Source organism: Hemitrygon akajei, chromosome 11 (assembly GCF_048418815.1).
Source record: "Hemitrygon akajei chromosome 11, sHemAka1.3, whole genome shotgun sequence".
In the NCBI taxonomy this organism is placed as follows: Eukaryota; Metazoa; Chordata; class Chondrichthyes; order Myliobatiformes; family Dasyatidae; genus Hemitrygon; species Hemitrygon akajei.
In genome coordinates, this window is record NC_133134.1 from 52,626,159 (window position 1) to 52,642,541 (window position 16,383).

The following is a 16,383-nucleotide window of genomic DNA, read 5'->3' on the forward strand; positions in this document are numbered from 1 at the left end:
TGTCCCTCTATCAATCCAATCATTCTCAGTACTGTCCCTCTATCTGTCCAATCATCCCTCAGTACTGTCCCTCTGTCAGTCCAATCATCACTGAGTCCTGTCCCTCTATCTGTCCAATCATCCCTCAGTACTGTCCCTTGGTCAGTCCAATCATCCCTCAGTAATGTCTCTCTAGCAGTCCAATAATTCCTTAGTACTGTCCCTCTATCAGTCCAATCATCTCCCAGCACTGTCCCTTTGTCAGTCCAATCATCCCTCAGTACTGTCCCTCTGTCAGTACTGTCCCTCTATCAGTCCAATCATCTATCAGTACTGTCCCCCTATCAGTCCAATCACCATTCAGTACTGTCCCTCTATCAGTCCAATCATCCCTCAGTACTGTCCCTCTATCAGACCAATCATCCTTCAGTACTGTCCTCTGTCAGTCCAATCATCCCTCAGTACTGTCCCTCTATCAGTCCAATCATCCTTCCGTACTGTCCCTTTGACAGTCCAATTATCGCTCAGTACTGTCGCTCTAACAGTCCAATCATCCCTCAGTACTGTCCCTCTGTCATTCCAACCATCCCTCAGTACTGTTTATCTATCAGTCCAATCATCCCTCAGTACTGTCCCTCTATCAGTCCAATCATCCTTCCGTACTGTCCCTTTGACAGTCCAATTATCGCTCTGTACTGTCCCTCGGTCATTCCAACCATCCCTCAGTACTGTTTCTCTATCAGTCCGATCATTTCTCAGTACTGTCCCTCTATCAGTACAATTATTCCTCACTACTGTCCCTCTATCAACCCAGTGATCCCTCAGTACTGTCCGTCTGTCAGTCCAATCATCCCTCAGTACTGTCCCTCTATCAGTCCAATCATTCCTGAGTACTGTCCCTCTATCAGTCCAATAATTCCTCACCACTATCAGTCCAATCATCCCTCAGTACTGTCCCACTATCTGTCCAATCATCCTCAGTACTGTCCCTCTATGAACCCAATCATCCCTCAGTTCTGACACTTTATCAGTCCAACCATCCTTCAGTACTCTCCCTCTATCAGTCCAATTATCCGTCAGTACTGTCCCTCTGTCAGTACAATCATCCCTCAGTACAGTCCCTCTTTCATTCCAACCATCCATCAGTACTCACCCTCTATCAGTCCAACAATCTCTCACTACTCTCCCTTTGTCAGTCCAATTATCCCTCAGTACTGTCCCTCCATCAGTCCATCATCCATCAGTACTGCCCCTCTATCAATACAATCATCCTCAGTACTGTCCCTCTATCTGTCCAAACATCCCTCAGTACTGTCCCTCTGTCAGTCCAATCATCACTGAGTCCTGTCCCTCTATCTGTCCAATCATCCCTCAGTACTGTCCCTTGGTCAGTCCAATCATCCCTCAGTACTGTCTCTCTAACAGTGCAATAATTCCTCAGTACTGTCCCTCTATCAGTCCAATTATCCCCCAGTACTGTCCCTCTATCAGTCCTGTCATCCCTCAGTACTGTCGCTCTATCAGTCCAATGATCCCTCAGTACTGTCCCTCCATCAGTCCATCATCCATCAGTTCTGTCCCTCTATCAATCCAATCATCCACAGTACTGTCCCTCTATCTGTCCAATCATCCCTCAGTACTGTCCCTCTGTCAGTCCAATCATCACTGAGTCCTGTCCCTCTATCTGTCCAATCATCCCTCAGTACTGTCCCTTGGTCAGTCCAATCATCCCTCAGTACTGTCCCTCTGTCAGTACTGTCCCTCTATCAGTCCAATCATCCCTCAGTACTGTCCCTCTATCAGTCCAATCATCTATCAGTACTGTCCCCCTATCAGTCCAATCACCATTCTGTACTGTCCCTCTATCAGTCCAATCATCCCTCAGTACTGTCCCTCTATCAGACCAATCATCCTTCAGTACTGTTCTCTGTCAGTCCAATCATCCCTCAGTACTGTCCCTCTATCAGTCCAATCATCCTTCCGTACTGTCCCTTTGACAGTCCAATTATCGCTCAGTACTGTCGCTCTAACAGTCCAATCATCCCTCAGTACTGTCCCTCTGTCATTCCAACCATCCCTCAGTACTGTTTATCTATCAGTCCAATCATCCCTCAGTACTGTCCATCTATCAGTCCAATCATCCTTCCGTACTGTCCCTTTGACAGTCCAATTATCGCTCAGTACTGTCGCTCTAACAGTCCAATCATCCCTCAGTACTGTCCCTCTGTCATTCCAACCATCCCTCAGTACTGTTTATCTATCAGTCCAATCATCCCTCAGTACTGTCCCTCTATCAGTCCAATCATCCCTCAGTACTGTCTCTCTAACAGTGCAATAATTCCTCAGTACTGTCCCTCTATCAGTCCAATTATCCCCCAGTACTGTCCCTTGGTCAGTCCAATCATCCCTCAGTACTGTCTCTCTAACAGTGCAATAATTCCTCAGTACTGTCCCTCTATCAGTACAATTATTCCTCACTACTGTCCCTCTATCAGTCCTGTCATCCCTCAGTACTGTCCCTCTATCAGTCCAATGATCCCTCAGTACTGTCCCTCCATCAGTCCATCATCCATCTGTACTGTCCCTCTATCAATCCAATCATCCTCAGTACTGTCCCTCTATCTGTCCAATCAGCCCTCAGAACTGTCCCTCTGTCAGTACAATCATCACTGAGTCCTGTCCCTCTATCTGTCCAATCATCCCTCAGTACTGTCCCTTGGTCAGTCCAATCATCCCTCAGTACTGTCTCTCTAACAGTCCAACAATTCCTCAGTACTGTCCCTCTATCAGTCCAATCATCCCCCAGTACTGTCCCTCTGTCAGTCCAATCATCCCCCAGTACTGTCGCTCTGTCAGTACTGTCCCTCTATCAGTCCAATCATCCCTCAGTACTGTCCCTCTATCAGTCCAATCATCTATCAGTACTGTCCCACTATCAGTCCAATCATCCCTCAGTACTGTCCCTCTATCAGACCAATCATCCTTCAGTACTGTCCACTGTCAGTCCAATCATCCCTCAGTACTGTCCCTCTATCAGTCCAATCATCCTTCCGTACTGTCCCTTTAACAGTCCAATTATCGCTCAGTACTGTCGCTCTAACAGTCCAATCATCCCTCAGTACTGTCCATCTGTCATTCCAACCATCCCTCAGTACTGTCCCTCTTTCATTCTAATCATCCCTCAGTACTGTCCCTCTATCAGTCCAATCATCACTGAGTCCTGTCTCTCTATCAGTCCAATCATCCCTCAGTACTGTCCCTCTATCAGTCCAACGATCCCTCAGTACTGTCCCTTTGTCAGTCCAATCATCCCTCTGTCCGGTCCCGCTGTCATTCCAACCATCCCTCAGTACTGTCTCTCTAACAGTGCAATAATTCCTCAGTACTGTCCCTCTATCAGTCCAATTATCCGTCAGTACTGTCCCTCCATCAGTCCATCATCCATCAGTACTGCCCCTCTATCAATCCAATCATCCTCAGTACTGTCCCTCTATCTGTCCAATCATCCCTCAGTACTGTCCCTCTGTCAGTCCAATCATCACTGAGTCCTGTCCCTCTATCTGTCCAATCATCCCTCAGTACTGTCCCTTGGTCAGTCCAATCATCCCTCAGTACTGTCTCTCTAACAGTGCAATAATTCCTCAGTACTGTCCCTCTATCATTCCAATTATCCCCCAGTACTGTCCCTCTATCAGTCCTGTCATCCCTCAGTACTGTCGCTCTATCAGTCCAATGATCCCTCAGTACTGTCCCTCCATCAGTCCATCATCCATCAGTACTGTCCCTCTATCAATCCAATCATCCTCAGTACTGTCCCTCTATCTGTCCAATCATCCCTCAGTACTGTCCCTCCATCAGTCCATCATCCATCAGTACTGTCCCTCTATCAATCCAATCATTCTCAGTACTGTCCCTCTATCTGTCCAATCATCCCTCAGTACTGTCCCTCTGTCAGTCCAATCATCACTGAGTCCTGTCCCTCTATCTGTCCAATCATCCCTCAGTACTGTCCCTTGGTCAGTCCAATCATCCCTCAGTAATGTCTCTCTAGCAGTCCAATAATTCCTTAGTACTGTCCCTCTATCAGTCCAATCATCTCCCAGCACTGTCCCTTTGTCAGTCCAATCATCCCTCAGTACTGTCCCTCTGTCAGTACTGTCCCTCTATCAGTCCAATCATCTATCAGTACTGTCCCCCTATCAGTCCAATCACCATTCAGTACTGTCCCTCTATCAGTCCAATCATCCCTCAGTACTGTCCCTCTATCAGACCAATCATCCTTCAGTACTGTCCTCTGTCAGTCCAATCATCCCTCAGTACTGTCCCTCTATCAGTCCAATCATCCTTCCGTACTGTCCCTTTGACAGTCCAATTATCGCTCAGTACTGTCGCTCTAACAGTCCAATCATCCCTCAGTACTGTCCCTCTGTCATTCCAACCATCCCTCAGTACTGTTTATCTATCAGTCCAATCATCCCTCAGTACTGTCCCTCTATCAGTCCAATCATCCTTCCGTACTGTCCCTTTGACAGTCCAATTATCGCTCTGTACTGTCCCTCGGTCATTCCAACCATCCCTCAGTACTGTTTCTCTATCAGTCCGATCATTTCTCAGTACTGTCCCTCTATCAGTACAATTATTCCTCACTACTGTCCCTCTATCAACCCAGTGATCCCTCAGTACTGTCCGTCTGTCAGTCCAATCATCCCTCAGTACTGTCCCTCTATCAGTCCAATCATTCCTGAGTACTGTCCCTCTATCAGTCCAATAATTCCTCACCACTATCAGTCCAATCATCCCTCAGTACTGTCCCACTATCTGTCCAATCATCCTCAGTACTGTCCCTCTATGAACCCAATCATCCCTCAGTTCTGACACTTTATCAGTCCAACCATCCTTCAGTACTCTCCCTCTATCAGTCCAATTATCCGTCAGTACTGTCCCTCTATCAGTACAATCATCCCTCAGTACAGTCCCTCTTTCATTCCAACCATCCATCAGTACTCACCCTCTATCAGTCCAACAATCTCTCACTACTCTCCCTTTGTCAGTCCAATTATCCCTCGGTACTGTCCCTCTATCTGTCCAACAATCCCTCAGAACTGTCCCTCTGTCAGTCCAATCATCCCTCAGTACTGTGCCTCTATCAGTCCAATCATCCCTCAGTACTGTCCCTCTCTCAGTCCAACCTTCCCTAGGTACTGTCCCTCTATCAGTCCAATCATCCCTCATTACAGTCCCTCTTTCATTCCAACCATCTGTCAGTCCTGTCCCTCTATCTGTCCAATCATCCCTCAGTACTGTCCCTATATTATTCCAATCATCCTCAGTACTGTCCATCTATCAGTCCATCATCCCCCAGTACTGTCCCTCTATCAGTCCAATCATCCCTCAGTACTGTCCCTCTATCAGTCCAATTATCCCTCAGTACTGACCCCCTATCTGTCCAATCATCCCTCAGTACTGTCCCTATATTATTCCAATCATCCTCAGTACTGTCCATCTATCAGTCCATCATACCCCGGTACTGTCCCTCTATCAGTCCAATCATCCCTCTGTACTGTGCCTCTATCAGTCCAACAATCCCTCAGAACTGTCCCTCTGTCAGTCCAGTCATCCCTCTGTACTGTCCCTCTATGTCCAACCATCCCTCAGAACTGTCCCTCTGTCAGTCCAATCGTCCCTCAGTACTGTCCCTATATCAGTCCAATCATCCCTCAGCACTGTCTCTCTAACAGTGCAATAATTCCTCAGTACTGTCCCTCTATCAGTCCAATTATCCCCCAGTACTGTCCCTCTATCAGTCCTGTCATCCCTCAGTACTGTCCCTCTATCAGTCCAATGATCCCTCAGTACTGTCCCTCCATCAGTCCATCATCCATCTGTACTGTCCCTCTATCAATCCAATCATCCTCAGTACTGTCCCTCTATCTGTCCAATCAGCCCTCAGAACTGTCCCTCTGTCAGTACAATCATCACTGAGTCCTGTCCCTCTATCTGTCCAATCATCCCTCAGTACTGTCCCTCTATCAGTCCAATCATCCCCCAGTACTGTCCCTCTGTCAGTCCAATCATCCCCCAGTACTGTCGCTCTGTCAGTACTGTCCCTCTATCAGTCCAATCATCCCTCAGTACTGTCCCTCTATCAGTCCAATCATCTATCAGTACTGTCCCACTATCAGTCCAATCATCCCTCAGTACTGTCCCTCTATCAGACCAATCATCCTTCAGTACTGTCCACTGTCAGTCCAATCATCCCTCAGTACTGTCCCTCTATCAGTCCAATCATCCTTCCGTACTGTCCCTTTAACAGTCCAATTATCGCTCAGTACTGTCGCTCTAACAGTCCAATCATCCCTCAGTACTGTCCATCTGTCATTCCAACCATCCCTCAGTACTGTCCCTCTTTCATTCTAATCATCCCTCAGTACTGTCCCTCTATCAGTCCAATCATCACTGAGTCCTGTCCCTCTATCAGTCCAATCATCCCTCAGTACTGTCCCTCTATCAGTCCAACGATCCCTCAGTACTGTCCCTTTGTCAGTCCAATCATCCCTCTGTCCGGTCCCGCTGTCATTCCAACCATCCCTCAGTACTGTCTCTCTAACAGTGCAATAATTCCTCAGTACTGTCCCTCTATCAGTCCAATTATCCGTCAGTACTGTCCCTCCATCAGTCCATCATCCATCAGTACTGCCCCTCTATCAATCCAATCATCCTCAGTACTGTCCCTCTATCTGTCCAATCATCCCTCAGTACTGTCCCTCTGTCAGTCCAATCATCACTGAGTCCTGTCCCTCTATCTGTCCAATCATCCCTCAGTACTGTCTCTCTAACAGTGCAATAATTCCTCAGTACTGTCCCTCTATCATTCCAATTATCCCCCAGTACTGTCCCTCTATCAGTCCTGTCATCCCTCAGTACTGTCGCTCTATCAGTCCAATGATCCCTCAGTACTGTCCCTCCATCAGTCCATCATCCATCAGTACTGTCCCTCTATCAATCCAATCATCCTCAGTACTGTCCCTCTATCTGTCCAATCATCCCTCAGTACTGTCCCTCCATCAGTCCATCATCCATCAGTACTGTCCCTCTATCAATCCAATCATTCTCAGTACTGTCCCTCTAACTTTCCAATCATCCCTCAGGACTGTCCCTCTGTCAGTCCAATCATCACTGAGTCCTGTCCCTCTATCTGTCCAATCATCCCTCAGTACTGTCCCTTGGTCAGTCCAATCATCCCTCAGTAATGTCTCTCTAGCAGTCCAATAATTCCTTAGTACTGTCCCTCTATCAGTCCAATCATCTCCCAGCACTGTCCCTTTGTCAGTCCAATCATCCCTCAGTACTGTCCCTCTGTCAGTACTGTCCCTCTATCAGTCCAATCATCTATCAGTACTGTCCCCCTATCAGTCCAATCACCATTCAGTACTGTCCCTCTATCAGTCCAATCATCCCTCAGTACTGTCCCTCTATCAGACCAATCATCCTTCAGTACTGTCCTCTGTCAGTCCAATCATCCCTCAGTACTGTCCCTCTATCAGTCCAATCATCCTTCCGTACTGTCCCTTTGACAGTCCAATTATCGCTCAGTACTGTCGCTCTAACAGTCCAATCATCCCTCAGTACTGTCCCTCTGTCATTCCAACCATCCCTCAGTACTGTTTATCTATCAGTCCAATCATCCCTCAGTACTGTCCCTCTATCAGTCCAATCATCCTTCCGTACTGTCCCTTTGACAGTCCAATTATCGCTCTGTACTGTCCCTCGGTCATTCCAACCATCCCTCAGTACTGTTTCTCTATCAGTCCGATCATTTCTCAGTACTGTCCCTCTATCAGTACAATTATTCCTCACTACTGTCCCTCTAGCAACCCAGTGATCCCTCAGTACTGTCCGTCTGTCAGTCCAATCATCCCTCAGTACTGTCCCTCTATCAGTCCAATCATTCCTGAGTACTGTCCCTCTATCAGTCCAATAATTCCTCACCACTATCAGTCCAATCATCCCTCAGTACTGTCCCACTATCTGTCCAATCATCCTCAGTACTGTCCCTCTATGAACCCAATCATCCCTCAGTTCTGACACTTTATCAGTCCAACCATCCTTCAGTACTCTCCCTCTATCAGTCCAATTATCCGTCAGTACTGTCCCTCTATCAGTACAATCATCCCTCAGTACAGTCCCTCTTTCATTCCAACCATCCATCAGTACTCACCCTCTATCAGTCCAACAATCTCTCACTACTCTCCCTTTGTCAGTCCAATTATCCCTCAGTACTGTCCCTCCATCAGTCCATCATCCATCAGTACTGCCCCTCTATCAATACAATCATCCTCAGTACTGTCCCTCTATCTGTCCAAACATCCCTCAGTACTGTCCCTTGGTCAGTCCAATCATCCCTCAGTACTGTCTCTCTAACAGTGCAATAATTCCTCAGTACTGTCCCTCTATCAGTCCAATTATCCCCCAGTACTGTCCCTCTATCAGTCCTGTCATCCCTCAGTACTGTCGCTCTATCAGTCCAATGATCCCTCAGTACTGTCCCTCCATCAGTCCATCATCCATCAGTTCTGTCCCTCTATCAATCCAATCATCCACAGTACTGTCCCTCTATCTGTCCAATCATCCCTCAGTACTGTCCCTCTGTCAGTCCAATCATCACTGAGTCCTGTCCCTCTATCTGTCCAATCATCCCTCAGTACTGTCCCTTGGTCAGTCCAATCATCCCTCAGTACTGTCCCTCTGTCAGTACTGTCCCTCTATCAGTCCAATCATCCCTCAGTACTGTCCCTCTATCAGTCCAATCATCTATCAGTACTGTCCCCCTATCAGTCCAATCACCATTCTGTACTGTCCCTCTATCAGTCCAATCATCCCTCAGTACTGTCCCTCTATCAGACCAATCATCCTTCAGTACTGTTCTCTGTCAGTCCAATCATCCCTCAGTACTGTCCCTCTATCAGTCCAATCATCCTTCCGTACTGTCCCTTTGACAGTCCAATTATCGCTCAGTACTGTCGCTCTAACAGTCCAATCATCCCTCAGTACTGTCCCTCTGTCATTCCAACCATCCCTCAGTACTGTTTATCTATCAGTCCAATCATCCCTCAGTACTGTCCCTCTATCAGTCCAATCATCCTTCCGTACTGTCCCTTTGACAGTCCAATTATCGCTCAGTACTGTCGCTCTAACAGTCCAATCATCCCTCAGTACTGTCCCTCTGTCATTCCAACCATCCCTCAGTACTGTTTATCTATCAGTCCAATCATCCCTCAGTACTGTCCCTCTATCAGTCCAATCATCCCTCAGTACTGTCTCTCTAACAGTGCAATAATTCCTCAGTACTGTCCCTCTATCAGTCCAATTATCCCCCAGTACTGTCCCTTGGTCAGTCCAATCATCCCACAGTACTGTCTCTCTAACAGTGCAATAATTCCTCAGTACTGTCCCTCTATCAGTACAATTATTCCTCACTACTGTCCCTCTATCAGTCCTGTCATCCCTCAGTACTGTCCCTCTATCAGTCCAATGATCCCTCAGTACTGTCCCTCCATCAGTCCATCATCCATCTGTACTGTCCCTCTATCAATCCAATCATCCTCAGTACTGTCCCTCTATCTGTCCAATCAGCCCTCAGAACTGTCCCTCTGTCAGTACAATCATCACTGAGTCCTGTCCCTCTATCTGTCCAATCATCCCTCAGTACTGTCCCTTGGTCAGTCCAATCATCCCTCAGTACTGTCTCTCTAACAGTCCAACAATTCCTCAGTACTGTCCCTCTATCAGTCCAATCATCCCCCAGTACTGTCCCTCTGTCAGTCCAATCATCCCCCAGTACTGTCGCTCTGTCAGTACTGTCCCTCTATCAGTCCAATCATCCCTCAGTACTGTCCCTCTATCAGTCCAATCATCTATCAGTACTGTCCCACTATCAGTCCAATCATCCCTCAGTACTGTCCCTCTATCAGACCAATCATCCTTCAGTACTGTCCACTGTCAGTCCAATCATCCCTCAGTACTGTCCCTCTATCAGTCCAATCATCCTTCCGTACTGTCCCTTTAACAGTCCAATTATCGCTCAGTACTGTCGCTCTAACAGTCCAATCATCCCTCAGTACTGTCCATCTGTCATTCCAACCATCCCTCAGTACTGTCCCTCTTTCATTCTAATCATCCCTCAGTACTGTCCCTCTATCAGTCCAATCATCACTGAGTCCTGTCCCTCTATCAGTCCAATCATCCCTCAGTACTGTCCCTCTATCAGTCCAACGATCCCTCAGTACTGTCCCTTTGTCAGTCCAATCATCCCTCTGTCCGGTCCCGCTGTCATTCCAACCATCCCTCAGTACTGTCTCTCTAACAGTGCAATAATTCCTCAGTACTGTCCCTCTATCAGTCCAATTATCCGTCAGTACTGTCCCTCCATCAGTCCATCATCCATCAGTACTGCCCCTCTATCAATCCAATCATCCTCAGTACTGTCCCTCTATCTGTCCAATCATCCCTCAGTACTGTCCCTCTGTCAGTCCAATCATCACTGAGTCCTGTCCCTCTATCTGTCCAATCATCCCTCAGTACTGTCCCTTGGTCAGTCCAATCATCCCTCAGTACTGTCTCTCTAACAGTGCAATAATTCCTCAGTACTGTCCCTCTATCATTCCAATTATCCCCCAGTACTGTCCCTCTATCAGTCCTGTCATCCCTCAGTACTGTCGCTCTATCAGTCCAATGATCCCTCAGTACTGTCCCTCCATCAGTCCATCATCCATCAGTACTGTCCCTCTATCAATCCAATCATCCTCAGTACTGTCCCTCTATCTGTCCAATCATCCCTCAGTACTGTCCCTCCATCAGTCCATCATCCATCAGTACTGTCCCTCTATCAATCCAATCATTCTCAGTACTGTCCCTCTATCTGTCCAATCATCCCTCAGTACTGTCCCTCTGTCAGTCCAATCATCACTGAGTCCTGTCCCTCTATCTGTCCAATCATCCCTCAGTACTGTCCCATGGTCAGTCCAATCATCCCTCAGTAATGTCTCTCTAGCAGTCCAATAATTCCTTAGTACTGTCCCTCTATCAGTCCAATCATCTCCCAGCACTGTCCCTTTGTCAGTCCAATCATCCCTCAGTACTGTCCCTCTGTCAGTACTGTCCCTCTATCAGTCCAATCATCTATCAGTACTGTCCCCCTATCAGTCCAATCACCATTCAGTACTGTCCCTCTATCAGTCCAATCATCCCTCAGTACTGTCCCTCTATCAGACCAATCATCCTTCAGTACTGTCCTCTGTCAGTCCAATCATCCCTCAGTACTGTCCCTCTATCAGTCCAATCATCCTTCCGTACTGTCCCTTTGACAGTCCAATTATCGCTCAGTACTGTCGCTCTAACAGTCCAATCATCCCTCAGTACTGTCCCTCTGTCATTCCAACCATCCCTCAGTACTGTTTATCTATCAGTCCAATCATCCCTCAGTACTGTCCCTCTATCAGTCCAATCATCCTTCCGTACTGTCCCTTTGACAGTCCAATTATCGCTCTGTACTGTCCCTCGGTCATTCCAACCATCCCTCAGTACTGTTTCTCTATCAGTCCGATCATTTCTCAGTACTGTCCCTCTATCAGTACAATTATTCCTCACTACTGTCCCTCTATCAACCCAGTGATCCCTCAGTACTGTCCGTCTGTCAGTCCAATCATCCCTCAGTACTGTCCCTCTATCAGTCCAATCATTCCTGAGTACTGTCCCTCTATCAGTCCAATAATTCCTCACGACTATCAGTCCAATCATCCCTCAGTACTGTCCCACTATCTGTCCAATCATCCTCAGTACTGTCCCTCTATGAACCCAATCATCCCTCAGTTCTGACACTTTATCAGTCCAACCATCCTTCAGTACTCTCCCTCTATCAGTCCAATTATCCGTCAGTACTGTCCCTCTATCAGTACAATCATCCCTCAGTACAGTCCCTCTTTCATTCCAACCATCCATCAGTACTCACCCTCTATCAGTCCAACAATCTCTCACTACTCTCCCTTTGTCAGTCCAATTATCCCTCAGTACTGTCCCTCCATCAGTCCATCATCCATCAGTACTGCCCCTCTATCAATCCAATCATCCTCAGTACTGTCCCTCTATCTGTCCAAACATCCCTCAGTACTGTCCCTCAGTCAGTCCAATCATCACTGAGTCCTGTCCCTCTATCTGTCCAATCATCCCTCAGTACTGTCCCTTGGTCAGTCCAATCATCCCTCAGTACTGTCTCTCTAACAGTGCAATAATTCCTCAGTACTGTCCCTCTATCAGTCCAATTATCCCCCAGTACTGTCCCTCTATCAGTCCTGTCATCCCTCAGTACTGTCGCTCTATCAGTCCAATGATCCCTCAGTACTGTCCCTCCATCAGTCCATCATCCATCAGTTCTGTCCCTCTATCAATCCAATCATCCACAGTACTGTCCCTCTATCTGTCCAATCATCCCTCAGTACTGTCCCTCTATCAGTCCAATCATCTATCAGTACTGTCCCCCTATCAGTCCAATCACCATTCTGTACTGTCCCTCTATCAGTCCAATCATCCCTCAGTACTGTCCCTCTATCAGACCAATCATCCTTCAGTACTGTTCTCTGTCAGTCCAATCATCCCTCAGTACTGTCCCTCTATCAGTCCAATCATCCTTCCGTACTGTCCCTTTGACAGTCCAATTATCGCTCAGTACTGTCGCTCTAACAGTCCAATCATCCCTCAGTACTGTCCCTCTGTCATTCCAACCATCCCTCAGTACTGTTTATCTATCAGTCCAATCATCCCTCAGTACTGTCCCTCTATCAGTCCAATCATCCTTCCGTACTGTCCCTTTGACAGTCCAATTATCGCTCAGTACTGTCGCTCTAACAGTCCAATCATCCCTCAGTACTGTCCCTCTGTCATTCCAACCATCCCTCAGTACTGTTTATCTATCAGTCCAATCATCCCTCAGTACTGTCCCTCTATCAGTCCAATCATCCCTCAGTACTGTCTCTCTAACAGTGCAATAATTCCTCAGTACTGTCCCTCTATCAGTCCAATTATCCCCCAGTACTGTCCCTTGGTCAGTCCAATCATCCCTCAGTACTGTCTCTCTAACAGTGCAATAATTCCTCAGTACTGTCCCTCTATCAGTCCAATTATCCCTCAGTACTGTCCCTCCATCAGTCCATCATCCATCAGTACTGCCCCTCTATCAATCCAATCATCCTCAGTACTGTCCCTCTATCTGTCCAATCATCCCTCAGTACTGTCCCTCTGTCAGTCCAATCATCACTGAGTCCTGTCCCTCTATCTGTCCAATCATCCCTCAGTACTGTCCCTTGGTCAGTCCAATCATCCCTCAGTACTGTCTCTCTAACAGTGCAATTAATTCCTGAGTACTGTCCCTCTATCAGTCCAATTATCCCCCAGTACTGTCCCTCTATCAGTCCTGTCATCCCTCAGTACTGTCGCTCTATCAGTCCAATGATCCCTCAGTACTGTCCCTCCATCAGTCCATCATTCATCAGTACTGTCCCTGTATCAATCCAATCATCCTCAGTACTGTCCCTCTATCTGTCCAATCATCCCTCAGTACTGTCCCTCTGTCAGTCCAATCATCACTGAGTCCTGTCCCTCTATCTGTCCAATCATCCCTCAGTACTGTCCCTTGGTCAGTCCAATCATCCCTCAGTAATGTCTCTCTAACAGTCCAATAATTCCTCAGTACTGTCCCTCTATCAGTCCAATCATCCCGCAGTACTGTCCCTCTGTCAGTCCAATCATCCCTCAGTACTGTCCCTCTATCAGTCCAATCATCCCTCAGTACTGTCCCTCTATCAGTCCAATCATCCCTCAGTACTGTCCCCCTATCAGTCCAATCACCATTCAGTACTGTCCCTCTATCAGTCCAATCATCCCTCAGTACTGTCCCCCTATCAGTCCAATCACCATTCAGTACTGTCCCCCTATCAGTCCAATCACCATTCAGTACTGTCCCTCTATCAGTCCAATCATCCCTCAGTACTGTCCCTCTATCAGACCAATCATCCTTCAGTACTGTCCTCTGTCAGTCCAATCATCCCTCAGTACTGTCCCTCTATCAGTCCAATCATCCTTCCGTACTGTCCCTTTGACAGTCCAATTATCGCTCAGTACTGTCGCTCTAACAGTCCAATCATCCCTCAGTACTGTCCCTCTGTCATTCCAACCATCCCTCAGTACTGTTTATCTATCAGTCCAATCATCCCTCAGTACTGACCCTCTATCAGTCCAATCATCCTTCCGTACTGTCCCTTTGACATTCCAATTATCGCTCAGTACTGTCGCTCTAACAGTCCAATCATCCCTCAGTACTGTCCCTCTGTCATTCCAACCATCCCTCAGTACTGTTTATCTATCAGTCCAATCATCCCTCAGTACTGTCCCTCTATCAGTCCAATCATCCCTCAGTACTGTCTCTCTAACAGTGCAATAATTCCTCAGTACTGTCCCTCTATCAGTCCAATTATCCCCCAGTACTGTCCCTTGGTCAGTCCAACCATCCCTCAGTACTGTCTCTCTAACAGTGCAATAATTCCTCAGTACTGTCCCTCTATCAGTCCAATTATCCCCCAGTACTGTCCCTCTATCAGTCCATCATCCATCATTACTGTCCCTCTATCAATCCAATCATCCTCAGTACTGTCCCTCTATCTGTCCAATCATCCCTCAGTACTGTCCCCCTGTCAGTCCAATCATCACTGAGTCCTGTCCCTCTATCTGTCCAATCATCCCTCAGTACTGTCCCTTGGTCAGTCCAATCAACCCTCAGTACTGTCTCTCTAACAGTCCAATAATTCCTCAGTACTGTCCCTCTATCAGTCCAATCATCCCCCAGTACTGTCCCTCTGTCAGTCCAATCATCCCTCAGTACTGTCCCTCTGTCAGTACTACCCCTCTATCAGTCCAATCATCCCTCAGTACTGTCCCTCTATCAGTCCAATCATCTATCAGTACTGTCCCCCTATCAGTCCAATCACCATTCAGTACTGTCCCTCTATCAGTCCAATCATCCCTCAGTACTGTCCCTCTATCAGACCAATCATCCTTCAGTACTGTCCTCTGTCAGTCCAATCATCCCTCAGTACCTTCCCTCTGTCAGTACTGTCCCTCTATCAGTCCAATCATCCCTCAGTACTGTCCCTCTATCAGTCCAATCATCTATCAGTACTGTCCCTCTATCAGTCCAATCATCCCTCAGTACTGTCCCTTGGTCAGTCCAATCATCCCTCAGTACTGTGTCTCTAACAGTGCAATAATTCCTCAGTACTGTCCCTCTATCAGTCCAATTATCCCCCAGTACTGTCCCTCTATCAGTCCTGTCATCCCTCAGTACTGTCCCTCTATCAGTCCAATGATCCCTCAGTACTGTCCCTTTGTCAGTCCAATCATCCCTCAGCACTGTCTCTCTAACAGTGCAATAATTCCTCAGTACTGTCCCTCTATCAGTCCAATTATCCCCCAGTACTGTCCCTCTATCTGTCCAATCATCCCTCAGTACTGTCCCTCTGTCAGTCCAATCATCACTGAGTCCTGTCCCTCTATCTGTCCAATCATCCCTCAGTACTGTCCCTTGGTCAGTCCAATCATCCCTCAGTAATGTCTCTCTAACAGTCCAATAATTCCTCAGTACTGTCCCTCTATCAGTCCAATCATCCCCCAGTACTGTCCCTCTGTCAGTCCAATCATCCCTCAGTACTGTCCCTCTGTCAGTACTGTCCCTCTATCAGTCCAATCATCCCTCAGTACTGTCCCTCTATCAGTCCAATCATCTATCAGTACTGTCCCCCTATCAGTCCAATCACCATTCAGTACTGTCCCTCTATCAGTCCAATCATCCCTCAGTACTGTCCCTCTATCAGACCAATCATCCTTCAGTACTGTCCTCTGTCAGTCCAATCATCCCTCAGTACTGTCCCTCTATCAGTCCAATCATCCTTCCGTACTGTCCCTTTGACAGTCCAATTATCGCTCAGTACTGTCGCTCTAACAGTCCAATCATCCCTCAGTACTGTCCCTCTGTCATTCCAACCATCCCTCAGTACTGTTTATCTATCAGTCCAATCATCCCTCAGTACTGACCCTCTATCAGTCCAATCATCCTTCCGTACTGTCCCTTTGACATTCCAATTATCGCTCAGTACTGTCGCTCTAACAGTCCAATCATCCCTCAGTACTGTCCCTCTGTCATTCCAACCATCCCTCAGTACTGTTTATCTATCAGTCCAATCATCCCTCAGTACTGTCCCTCTATCAGTCCAATCATCCCTCAGTACTGTCTCTCTAACAGTGCAATAATTCCTCAGTACTGTCCCTCTATCAGTCCAATTATCCCCCAGTACTGTCCCT